The sequence below is a fragment of the Tenrec ecaudatus genome, chromosome 8 (assembly GCF_050624435.1).
Source record: "Tenrec ecaudatus isolate mTenEca1 chromosome 8, mTenEca1.hap1, whole genome shotgun sequence".
In the NCBI taxonomy this organism is placed as follows: domain Eukaryota; kingdom Metazoa; phylum Chordata; class Mammalia; order Afrosoricida; family Tenrecidae; genus Tenrec; species Tenrec ecaudatus.
Genome location: NC_134537.1, coordinates 13,463,782 through 13,477,495, shown reverse-complemented (window position 1 = coordinate 13,477,495; position 13,714 = coordinate 13,463,782). Strand labels below are relative to the sequence as shown.

The following is a 13,714-nucleotide window of genomic DNA, read 5'->3' as shown; positions in this document are numbered from 1 at the left end:
AAACATGCATCTTCTGTATCACATGGCAATTCCCTGGCTAGCTAGTTAATGAAGAAAAAACTCATGTAATATTTGCACATAAGTATTCATAACAGTTTGTTCCACAATAAGCACAACCTTGGAATAATCCAAATACTCATGGATGTGTGGGTGAATTGACAAACTTTGGTAAATTTGTAAAATTAAATATTTTTCCATTTTAAAAAGGATCAAATCATTGAGAGATAAAAAGGGGGGGAGAAGAAGAATCCAAAAACCAGAGGACCATGGAAGAATTAACAAATTCTTCTATGATGTTGGCAAAGAAAATGAAAATACTGTGGACTGCCAAAGAACAAATGAATATATTTTTGAATAAGTACAATCAGAATGCTCCTTAGAAGGTGGGATGGCAAGACATAGACTCGAGTACTTTAAAACTGTTATCAGGAACTACTTACCTGGCAGGGGGGATTCCATGATCAGGAAGGTGGTTTTCCCAGGGCGAGGCTGATCCATTGCACTCTGGATGTGCTGACCTCTGCCATTTCCCCAAATGCGGGAAACTCAACTGCATAATTTGTGGTAGTGGGGCACTACGTTTGTGCTGTCCCCTGATTTCAAAAAGAAAAAAAATATTATCAGGAGAAGCCAGTCCCTGGAAGAGCATGCTTGGTAAAGTGGGGGATCAGCAAAAAAGAAGTCCACCAAGGAAACGAATGGACACAATGGCTAAAACCATAGGCTCAAATATCGCAAAAATTTTGAGGACCGTGCAGTAGGCAGTATTTTTTTGTTCTTTTTGTGCACTTGGTCATTATGAATTGGAAGCTAACAGCAACATGTAAGCAAAGCCAGACATAAACCGCAGGTGCCATATGAAATACATTTTAAAAATCTGACATGTACTCATAGGAGCTAGATTATCAGTTACTTGTCACCAAAGGGCTAAAGGAATAAACTGGGCAGATACACGTGGTAGTTACATAATCTGTTGTCAATTGGAGTCTTAAGAGTGAAGGGGTGGGGTTTAGCTGTCAATCAGGTTGCAGCTTGATGACCTCATTTGGAAGCACTCAGGAGATAAACAACTAGTTGGAGGTGGGACGTACGCTCACTCCTTGTGAAGCATGCTTGTGGACACTACACATGGAGCTACGCTAGAGCCCTGGAGCTGAAGGAGCCACGTGGAAACCCCTGCCAGTGCTGAGATGTTTCCACTGTCACTGGAACCACAAGGCTTTCCATCCACTGGCCTGTGATCTTCCTGCTTTTGACATCATTTCATGTGTTGTGTGACTCTGAAGAAGAATTTATAGACTGGTAACAGACATATGGGTTAATATTGAATTTATGGATTTGACCTGCATTGGGCTGGGATGTTTCCTCAATATTCAATTGCTCTTGTATATAAAGCTCTTTCTTATACACCTATGCATGTCTATGAATTTGCACCTATGCATGTCTATGAATTTGCTTCCCTAGTCCACCAGGTTAGTTGCTTAAATGAAATCACTCATTGTCAGAGTGTCAATTTTGACTCACAGTGACCCAATAGAATAGAACTTCCCCAGGGGTTTCCAAGATTGTAAATCTTTGTTGAAGTAGAAAATCTCACCTATCTTCCTAACAGCCTGTGGTGATTTTCAGCTGCTGACTTCTTGAGGTTAGTAGCCCAAAGTATAAATCACTATATAACCAGGGCTTCTTACGGGAACCACAGATTCACTTATTCTGAGACTCGAACTAGATGGTGTCCACCTACCACTACCAACTATTCTGACCAGGGATACAATCGATGACCTTTGTGTTAGAGAGGATTCTCCAGAGAAACAAAACCAGGACACTTAGGCTGTTAGATAGATACATAGATAGAGAGATACATAGATGATAGATAGAGCACAAAGGAAGATAACAGCTAATTAGTCCACACAGCAGTACAGATTACTCAGTTCAATTTCTTGGTACAGTTAATATATTGGAAGTCCTTCAACTAACAAGGGCTGCTGGATCCAAGATAAGGAAGCAGACAGCTGAGTTTCCCCCAGTGTAATGCAGGCAGTCCAGCCACAGGCAGCAAACAGCAGGGAAGGTCACCAATAGTCAGAAGCTCAGGAGCTTGCCACAGCAGGCCGGGATGGGATATTGAACTCAAGCAATGCAAGACGACAGGCTCTGCCAGCCTTGAGCCCAAGGGATGTATACACCAGCAGTGTGGAGAATCAGGTCTCAAAGGAACCTCATGCTCTAGTGACAGTATCCACAGTTGACTGTCCCAAAGGTAGTGTAGCTCACAAGTTGAGGCAGAGAATTAGCTAAAGCAGCTGCAGAGAGCAAAAGAGAGGAGGGCGGGCTTTGCCTAGCCACTTATCTCTGCCGTCCAATCAAACCATGACCTTATTAATACCACATGTTCCTATTGGCCAGGTTGGCACAATAAACCCACCTATGACAAAGCACTAGTGAATGTTTTAGAGTAAAGAAAATATTCTTTGGGTTAAGTGGGATAGTAATTCCACAATTTATAGATTTTTTAAAAAATCATTAAAATGAATAATTATAGTATGGATACTTTCTGCTATGTATGCCTCAATAAAGTTGACTTAAAAGAAAAAAAAATTAGAATAGTCCCCCAAATTTAAGGTATCTAAGCCTGGTATCTAAGGTGGGTCACTATTTGGGGACTTGGATGTCAGATGCTTCTCTGCAGGGGAAAGTTGAGACTCTGCTCCCATAAAGATTTACAGCCTTAGAAATACGTAGGGATAGTTTACTAGTTCTATACGGTTGCTCCCTATGATTCGGAATTGACATGAATGCAGTGAGTTGAGTTGTTGAATTGGGAATAAACTTAACAAAACAGAACTTGGAGAATAAAATTATCAAAATTTGAAGACTTAAATAAAATGGATCTGCAAACTACATTCATGAATGGAAAGATAGTAAAAAACGTTTTCCCCTCAATTAAGCTATAAATTAAATGCAATTTTAATTAAACTGAACAGCTATTTTTGAAAAATTTAGTAAACTGATTTCAAAATATACACATAAGTATACAGGATAAAAAATATGAAAAGGATACAGAAACAAGAGATAATAGGAAGAGTGATTTTCCTACTAGACATCAAAATTACTTAAAGTTAAGAAACAGTGCAGTTGGTCTTGGCACAAGACTGGACAATAGAACCAAATGGAGTATCTGAAAAGGGGCCCCTACATATCTGAGAAGGCCACATATGTGCCATTTCAGGAAAATGGAGAATGGATATACCAAAAAATTAAATGGTTCCAGGGAAATCAATTATCTATAGGGGAAAAAACGATAACTGGACCACATCTCATATAGTATATAGAATGCATTTCTATTATATTAGAGACCAAAATGTGGAAGACAATTTTTAAAACCTTTAGGAGAAAATTTAGGGGAATCTCTTCATCATTTTGGATTTGTAAAGTCCCTTTACCTTAGGCACAAAATGCATAAACCATAGTAAAAATAAATTGATAAATTTGTCATTAAGTAAAAAAAATCCTTCTGTCCATCAAAAAACATTTTTCTAAGATGATTCAAGTATGTAATCATATATGAAACCACCAAAAAAGTTAGTGGTATTTATTTTCTTACAGGTCTCCTCGCTGGGCAGGGCTTAGCTGAACATTCTTCTGCTAATGTTGGTGGTCACTTCTGTGGGTACAAGCTGCTAGTGGGTTAATAGGTCTGCTTAAATGTGCTACTGATATACCTACGTGTCCTTTCTTCTCCATGTAATCCTACGGTTTATCTCCCACCGGATGACTCACTTGATGGCTCAGAGCTCTCAGGGAAAAAATAAGGTAAAAAATATAACAGACCTTGAAGCCTAGGCCTACAACTTCCATGGTTTCGCCTCTGGTGCATTTTAAGGGAAAAGTTCATGGTAACCCTACCCAGACATGAAAAAGCAAGAGACAGCACTGAATGGAAATATCAGGAAGCATGAGTCATCAGGAGTTACCAGCATAACAAGTAAGAATAAAATCTCAGAACGGAAAAAATGTTAGAAATTCAGAATGGGCGATGTTTTAATATTCAAAATGTATGAAGAACCCAAAGGAGGGAAAAAAGTAACTGAAATGAAAATGCACAAAATATGCAATCTGGTCATTTATAAAAGAGACTCACGTTTGCTTGGTAATTAGGGAAACTCAAATTAAATTTCATAGGCTTATACAGAATTCATATATGTATACAAACACACCCACTACTTGTCTGTCAGTTTGTCATGCTGTGGTGATTTACATGTTGCTGGAAGTTATTTCACTTGTTTCAATATCAAAGCAATGTCACCCACAGGGAACAGATTTTAGCCGAGCTTGCAGGCTAAGGACAGACTATAAAGAAGGAATAGGCTGGCCACGTCAAGTGGACCAATAGGGAACATCATGATAAACAGGGAAAATACTGAAGTTGTCAAGGATTTTGTTTTGCTTGGATCCACAGTCAAGGCTCATCAAAGGAGCAGTCAGGAGATCACACAGTATATTGCACTGGGTAAGCCTACTGCACAAGACCGCTTCAGATGAAGTATTGAAGAGCAAGGATGTCATTTTGAGGATGGAGGTGCCCAAGCCATGGTATTTTCAACTGCCACACATGCGTGTGAGAGTTGGACATGGAAGAAGGAAGACTGGAGAAGAATCAAGGTATTCACATTATGGTGTGGGTGAGCAATTTTGAAAAACCGCAAACTGCCAAAAGAACAAACAAATCTGTTTGGAAGCAGTCCAGCCAGAATGCTCTTTAGGACAAGGATGGCAAGACTGCATCTCATGTACTTCGGGGGAGTGAAAATGTATCCTTAAAACTCATAAAAACATTTATATTAAATAACAAATATCAAAATGTGATGCTGTTTTCTCTTAACATACCCTCCACCCAAGTCAATTTACTTCTGAAGGCAATGTTTCCATGTTTCTATCCCTTCTCCCAAAGAATTCTGCACTCAGGTTTCTAACATATTTTGGCCTCCTTGTGATACCCAAGTCTCATCCTTTTAAAAGTTCTTTGAGGCTTGGAAACAAAAAGAAGCCTCAATGGGCAAGAGTGGGATAAGGCTTCCCAGTGCAATTCTTGTAGGACAGCGTTTGCTTCGAAGGACAACCCTCAAAGAAGGAGAAGGTGCATTGCCATGGTGGAAAAACAAGTTCTTCTGTCCATCTTTCTTGCACATGTTCCCACCCACCCAGTTTTCGAATTCCTTAAAATGTCTTCCTGGAAGCCCTCATGATGGTTCTGTGTCTTGTGAGTGAATCTATCAAGCTTACTCATTTAGAATACCCTCCCCTGCCCCCCCCACACCCCCGCCAACGTGCCATAGCTTTCTGAGCTGCCCTCTCCACCTTGAATTAAACTGGCTCAGCAGATTGCCTCAAAAGTCAGGGTTCTGACTGGACCTGTGTCTGCTCTACAGCACCTTAGAAGGTTCAGTGCATCACTGAAAGAACTGGGCTGCAACCACCCACGATGGCAGACATTGTCAAACATGCTTTGTGTGGAATGCACCCATATCGGGGGAACTGGACCCTTGGTAGCAATACTTTTTGACTCACCCTTATGTGTATGTGTGTGCATAAATATAAATATATAATATAAATGCATTCTAAAATGACTTCCTTTATATCCCGTTTCAAATACTATTAAAATATTTTATAGGTTCAAGAATGTTGGAACTGTCTTATACTGGTTATTAAAATCATAAACATGTTACTGTGGATTCTTATCCAGAATGCCTGTATGAGACAGAAGAGAGCTGCCATGAAGAAATTACAGGATTTAAATCTCTATGGAAGCAGACTGCTATTTCTTCTTTCCATGGAATAGATAATGGATTTGAATTGCCCAGCTTTGGTTAATAGTCAAACACATAATTACTATGCTGCCAGGTATTTGGGATGATATAAGTTACAGGAATTCTTAAAAAAAAACAGTAATGGAGTGTAAGTTAGTTCAAAAGATTTGGAGATCAGTTTGCCAGATTTTTAAATGGCTTTCAAGGCACATTTTTCCAAACTGGGAATCTCACAGTTATACAATATTGCCTAGAAAATCCATGCACACAGTCACAGAGGACAAGAACGAAAGTGTTAATCATAGTTTTGCTTGCAATAGATGACCCTGAAAACAAACAGGTCACCATCGAAAACAAGCAGATGGTGGTGAATTTATACAGTGGAATATTACAGAGTATTTAAGATTTAATTAAATAAAGCCACATATTTTAAGATATAAAAGAAAATTAAAAGTACCATGCGAGTCAAAATTGCCCTGTTGTCTTTTTGTACTTCACGTAGTATGAGTATATTGTCATCGGCTGTACAGAATGTAATACTAAAATATACAAAATGGGGCAGTATATTATTTAATGGTATACACTTAAATGGGAAAGGAGAAGATGAAACCGTAAACGTAGGGTCCTGGCGAGCTCTTGGTGTGGTCTCATGAAAGGAAGCCAAGGAGGGGCACAACACGAGGTCACTGATACTGCTTTCTTTGTTAAGCTGTGTAGTGATTTCAAGCAAGTGCTATGTATGAATTTTGTTTACTTGTTATAAATAAAATAAACAAGCAAAACAAAACATTAGGAAACTATCCAGTCAGATAAGAGAACATGCATTGAACACTGTGGCCTAAAGTAATTATGTTGGTTTAATTAGAGCTTAGAAAGAAAAAAAAATCAATGTCTTTCAGGAAAAGAGGAAGGGGTATGTTATTAACTACTTATGAATATTTGTCTGTTCTTAATGCCTTGCCAGAGGCAAATCACTGAAGAAGACAACCAAACAGCTTATCAAAATGGTCCATTTCTTTAGGCTTCTGATTAAAGTCCCCTTCTAGTATACTTGCTTATAGAAAATTGAATTCCTAGCCAAAGTTAGACCCTGTCTTTCTTTGTAAAACTAACCCGGCATAGAGTGACATACATATTCACAAACTGATTTTCACCATTTGACAAAAAAATCATGTGTGCATTAGGATAATGGTCGTCTTTTTTCCAAAAACGTGAAATGGAAAAGTGTTGGAGCAAGGCTTTGGAGTATCTGTCCCTCTGCAGAGAGCCTGTGAAACAAGTGAGCTTTCATTCTCTTGTCTCCACTTTAGGGAGATTAAAAATAAAGGCAAATCTGCCATAGAAATGAGACGACGTGTCCAAAAGAAATCCAGATCACAACCAATAGACTTCCAGTGCCACAGGTCCTGAGAACATGTGCTTTTTGTGTCCAGAGGGCATGCTGGATGAAAAGAAATAGATAATCATGCCTTAGAAGGTAGAATTAGCTACATTGAGTGGTGATCGAATACACAATCCCTGCCATCTTTTCTTACACATATATAAAAAATGAGTTGCTTCTGCGTCAACTCTAATGTGATGGGAGTCCATTGTGTGTCTGAATAAAACTGTAATCCATACGATGTTGATTGGGTGTTGTATGGCAGAAGCGAATCCCCAGGTCTTGCTTCTGCTGAGGCACCCACTGGTGGATTTGAACTCCCAGGCTTTCGGTCGTAGCTGAGTGCTCAGGTGTTTGCACCAACCCGAGACTCCCTTGTACATACCAGCACACATGCACACCAAATTTTGCTAACTAAAAAGTAGCTAGTAGATCCAACACATAAAACATGCTTTTGTATATGTCCGTGCTTGTAAAAAGAGGGAAAAGAGAAGACATGAACTATTATCCCGGATCCAACCTACAGAACTGTGAGTGACAAGATAATTTCAGAATTTCTCTTCTGCCTGAAACTACTTAGGGAATGCATACCATAAAACCAACCTAAATAATTAACTCCTACTCATTCTTAAAATGTTACTCAGGTAAAAACCTCCCTTTAAAAAGCTTTTCCTGGCCCCTCCTACTCTCCAGGAGTCTAATTATGCACTGCTCTTGGCAGCTGCGTATACCACAGACTCTCCTCCATTGAGCCTTCCCTGAGTGCTTTAAGAGCCTCTGCATGTCCACAGCCCCTGTAGGAGATGGACGCCTGGGGCCTCCTCATTGTCTGGAGCCTACCTCAGTGCCTGGCACACAGTATTCACTCAACAAATGTTTCCTAACCTATCATTTCTGTAGTTTATATTCCAGATGTGCATTCCTAAAATCATCAGCCTAATTGAGACCTACTTACCTGGAAAGAAAAACAAACAACTTTCAAGAGAGATAGAGGACAGAAATGAAGCCATTTATCCACTTTCAGATGAGCACTTTATGCTTTCCTTTTCCTTTCTCCCTGTTTTTATAACAGAGGAACCCCTAGGGTAAACCAGAGACAAAGTGGAAGTCCTCTCATAGAAACAGCAGCGATTTTCTTACTTTCCAATGACTAAGGTACACCTGAAATGAGGTTGGTGAGAGAGGCCAATGGTTCAATTAACTTGATGCATACCTGGGCAACAACAATAATTTAAAAAACTATTTGACTTAACATGCACTAATATTTTATCTGGAGTAATGTTTGATATAACTTTCATAATGCAGCTGGATTCTTGTCTGAGTATGTAAAGATATTTGGAAGAATTTTGAATCTCAAAAAAAAGAACAAGGGATACATTGAATTATGTGTTGTACAAAAAGAAGTGACAGATGGTATTATAAAGCATGCTGAAACACTGGTATTTATACAATAAGCATTAAATACATTTCTCTAGATAAATGAGGTTATTTGCAGGTATGACGCACCTAACCCTCAAATAATGGTTTATTTTAGGTTTGAGTGCATCACACAGCTTATTTTAGAGGCTGCATCTGTCAGAATGAAACTGATGTGATACAGGAATTCAAAAGATATCAAAAAGAAACCAAGTACACCTAGCAATGTGGGGATACAAAGAGGACATAAAATTAAAGCACAGATATCCTTGATGGCTGAAGGACGATACAATTTTTTAAGAAAACCGAACTTTAAAGAGAACAGAGGAAAAAGCATGCAAAAGCACAGAGGTAAGTCACTTACAAAGCATCCCAGGAATAAAGGGCTGCAAATGAGGACAGGATGTCTAAGTGACAGTTGAACATGTGGGATAATACCTAGACTCGGTATGACTAACCTTAAAAATTACAATCCCAAATAAATCTTTTGAGACTGCAAATGACTGGCTTCTCACACAAAATTAAAAAGTCACTCTCTATTTCTCAGATTCCCCCTTAAAAAAAAGTGAAAAGAAACCTCTTCATGATAACCTGCACTATCCATTTCATTTCTCACTCCTGCTCCAATCGTCTTCATGAGGAAATTGAGTTCATATTTTGTCAAATGTATATATATATATATATATATATATATATATATATATATATATATATATATATATATATATTTCAGCACCTCATAGTGAAGAGGAATCTCCCTGATATAACTCAACATTAAACTAACATTTTAAAAATCAATAGTGAAAATTGAAAATTAATTGAAAATTAATAGTGTACTTGTATTCGAGGACATGTATAACATGCAGGTAAATGATATTTTTTCATATTCTCCAATGTTTATGAATCTTAGGAATCGTTTTCTTCATCATGCAGCTCCTGAGATATGCAAATGGTTAAGCTACTAACTGAAAGGCCAGCAGCTTGACACCATCTCAGAAGAAGGGGCTTGCAACCAATGTCCAATTGATCTCTCAGCCGGTGAAAACCCGTGAGCACACTGCCGCTCTGATACCCAGGGGTTGCTATGAGTTGCCCCTGACTGGGAGGCCACTGGTTGGTTTGTTTTCTCTTCACCAAAAGGCTCATTTTGGAGCCCAGCCCACTCCCCATTCGGGGCCCTTTGCACAGCCATGAACTTGACTCCACCCAGAACTAAATGAGAACACTCTTGCTCATCTGTGTTAACCAGGGTTCTCTAGAGAAACAACACCAGGACACTAATAATTTCTTATATATTTATATAGATCGACAGATAGATAACATGAGAAATAAACAGTTAATTAATCTAAAAAGCAGTACAAATGGCTCAGTGAAACTCACTTCCGTGAGACAGCTAGTACACCAGCAGTCATTCAAGTCTTGAGGCCCGCCAGGCAGTCCTCCATGGAGAAACTCAGGCTATCCGGCCACAGGCAGCAAACAGCAAGCAGGTCACCAACAGTCAGCCAGATGACAGTGTACAAGAGTCCCCAGTTCAAGAGATGTACCTTCCAGTAGCGTGGCGAAGCCGGTCTTGAAGGAACCTCAAGTCAAAGCAACACAGTCCAAGGGTTAGGTGTCCCACAGGTAGTGTAGCTTGTGATTGGAGACACAGATAAAGCAAGGCAGCTGCACACTCATTTTATGATTAAAGAGCAAGAGAGAACGAGGCGAGGCTTGCTGAGCCATGTATCTCTCCACCCTTCAACTAAGCTCACATGTGGTCTTTGGCCGTGTTGCCACAACAAACCTATCACATTCAACTGTCAATCATTTACTGGTATAGTAAAAGATCTGATTTATAACTATAAAAATACTGATGTTAAATTTTTTTTGCATTTATGAAAAATTTGATACAATTTGTGATGGATGGGCATGTTTGACAACTTGGTCAATAGGAACATGTGGTATTGATTGGGTCGCAGTTTAATTGGAGAGCAGAGAGATGGCTGGCTCTGCAGGGCTCCTGCGCTCCCCTCCCCCTCCTTCTCTTGCTCTCTGGTGATTGGAGCATGCTGGAGCATGCGTGCTGCTGTTGAAGCTAGTTCTCTGATCAAACTGTGATCGACACTATCTGTGGTTCCCCCCCCCCCCCAATCTGTGGATTATGTCTCTAGAGCTTGAGGCTCCTTTGAGACCCGATTAGCCACACTGCTGGTGCGTACATCACTTGAGCTGGTGGATTCTGTCGCTTTGCATTGCTTCCGTTTGATATCCTGTTCAGGCCTGCTTGGTTAAGCTCTCAAGCCTCTGACTGTTGGTGACCCACTCTGCTGCTGGGTGCCTTGCCCGGAGGACCTTACTTGCTTTGCCTTAGTGAGGACTCTGCTGTATGCTTCCTTGACCTTGGATCTGGCAGCCCAAGAGAGTTGAAGAACTTCCAGTACATTAAATGTTCTGACGTGAGTTGAACTGAACCCTGTGTACTGCTGTGTAGACTAATTAGCTATTATATTCTTTCTCACTGTATAAACATATCCATATATATAATCACAAGTGTCCTGGTTTCATTTCTCTAAAGAACCCTGCCTAACACACCAGTCTTACAAATACCATTTATTTTTTAAATATTGATTTAAGCACTATGAAGTACGTTTTAAAATGCATCATTGATTATGAATGCCTTCAAAACAAAAATAATTATATGAAAATCAACTAGAATGTTGTCAGAGAACAAAAAGGCTTTCTAGATTTTTGTCTTGATTATACTATAATTAAATACACTATGCTAAATGCTATTACAGAGTATCAAAAACAACAAATATAAAATAAGGCAGGCATGGGAAAATATTGAAGATAAAATGCATGTTCAACTATGTAAAGATTATTAACACAGTTTAAGCTTCTGCATTTTAATATTTACGTGGTACTCACCACCAACATTTATCAGTGTGTTGTGTTATTGGCGGCTTGCTCTGATGCCAACAATGTTCCAAATACCAGAAGGGCCACTCATGATCTACAGGTTTCGAGAGAACTTCCAGCTTATGACAGAAAAAATGGCCCGACCATCTACTAAAAGTAGCCAATGAAAACCTTATGTGTCACATTAGAACATTGTACTGGCTTTGGACACATTGTCACTAGTAAAGGATGTCATATTTGGTGAATTAGGAGGCCATTGGGAGTGAAAGGAGCATTCATGAGATGGATTGGCCCAGTAGCCTCAATGAAGCATGTGAGCATGTTGATGATCATCGCTGAGAGGATAACACAGGATGTTTCATTCGGTTTCACATAAGGTAGCCATGAGTCAGAGTTAACTTGATTGGAGCTGTCTATTCTTAGTCATAATTCATAATGAAAATCAAAGACAATACTCATAAAATTATTTTTCACATCTAATATGCATTTTCCCCCCTGATTAAAATTAAAGTGTTACCTTGTGAAGTAAAAACATCTCTTTGACAAGAATCTTTCTCTGTTTAAAAATGTGGTAAAGAAAGCTGATGGTGCCCGGCTATTAAAAGATATAGCATCTAGGGTCTTAAAGGCTTGAAGGTAAACAAGCGGCCATCTAGCTGAGAAGCAACAAAGCCCACATAGAAGAAGCACACAAGCCTGTGTGACCACGAGGTGTCGAAGGGATAAGGTATCAGGCATCAAATAACAAAAAAATCATCTCATTGTGAATGTGGGGAAGTGAGGAGTGGGGACCCAAAGCCCATCTGTAGGCAACTGGACATCTCCTTACGGAAGGATCGAGGGAAGGACATGAGTCAGTCAGGGTGAGATGTAGCAACAATGAAACAGAACTTTTCTCTAATTCTTAAATGCTTCTTCCCCATCACTATCAGGATCCCAATTCTACCTTCCAAATCCAGTTAGACCAGAGGATGTACACTGGTACAGATAGGAACTGGAAACACAGGGAATCCAGCACAGATGATCCCTTCAGGACCAGGGATGAGAGTGGCAATACCAGAGGGTGGAAGGAAGATAGGGTAGAAAGGGGTAACCGATTATAAGGATCTACATATAACATCCTCCCTGGGGGATGGACAACAGAAAAGTGGGTGAAGGGAGACATCAGACAGTGTAAGACATGACTAGAGAATAACAATTTATAAGTTATCAAGGGTTCATGAGGAGGGAACAGGGGGGAGGGAGGGGGAAATGAAGAGTTGATACCAAAAGCTTAAGTGGAAAGCAAATATTTTGAGAGTGATGAGGGCAATGAATGTACCAATGTGCTTGACACAATTGATATATACAGATTGTGATAAGAGTTTAAGCCCCCAATAAAATGATTTTTTAAAAAATCATTATATTTTCTGTTTGAAAAGGAAAAAAAAAGAAAGGAAGAAAATTGTGTACAAACAGTATTTGGTAGCAAGGAGGTAAATGTAAGTTTTCAAAGTCTAGAATCCTTGATATGGAGTCCAGTGTACATATGATTATTAAGCAGCGGATAACTACATTGGTAGGGTAGAAGAGCCTATCTTCAATAGTAATATAAATGGAAACCTGCATAAGCTGCAGGAGAATTAATAGTCACAAAACGTCATTTACTAGAGTTACTAGAGGCATATACACAAGTCAGATATTGGCCAGAGGCATAACTGATTGGGATTTTTCAACATTTTAAACAACTGTGTCTTTAAAGAAAAATTCTCATTTTTGAATATACCTGATAAGCCAGAAAACTTGTCTTAGGCACATCTCCTATAAAGAATCCTGGTAGTGCAATGCTGAAGTGAGTTACTAATCTAAAAGTCAATAATTAGCGATTTTCTCAGGAGAAAGAACCTGAAAATCTTATTCTGGAAATATTAGAAGCTAGGAAAATATACGAGGCAGTTATACTATAACCAACAGGATCTCTATGAGTTGAAATTCACTGGATGGCTCACAGCAAATGGAGGGAGGTTTACTGAGGTGCCATAGAGAAATCTGTATTTCTGACAGGACCCCAGGTGGTTTGAAGCAGACTGAAGACTGAACCATTGCTCTGTGACAATAAATGACAGAGTTTCGTTTTGTTTTAATGACCCAATAGTGAGGGGTTTTAGGAAAGATGTTTATTTCTGTCTTAACAGATACAATGCAATCGCACTTCACCTTTGTTTGT

At 39.3% G+C, this 13,714-nt stretch overlaps 1 non-coding gene across 1 annotated transcript; it reads left to right on the top strand.

Annotated features, from left to right (window-relative positions):
- Window positions 1–432: 432 nt before the first annotated feature.
- Window positions 433–596, top strand: LOC142455606 (U1 spliceosomal RNA). The gene has a single exon (XR_012785789.1). It is a non-coding gene; the product is annotated as a U1 spliceosomal RNA (small nuclear RNA).
- Window positions 597–13,714: the final 13,118 nt, after the last annotated feature.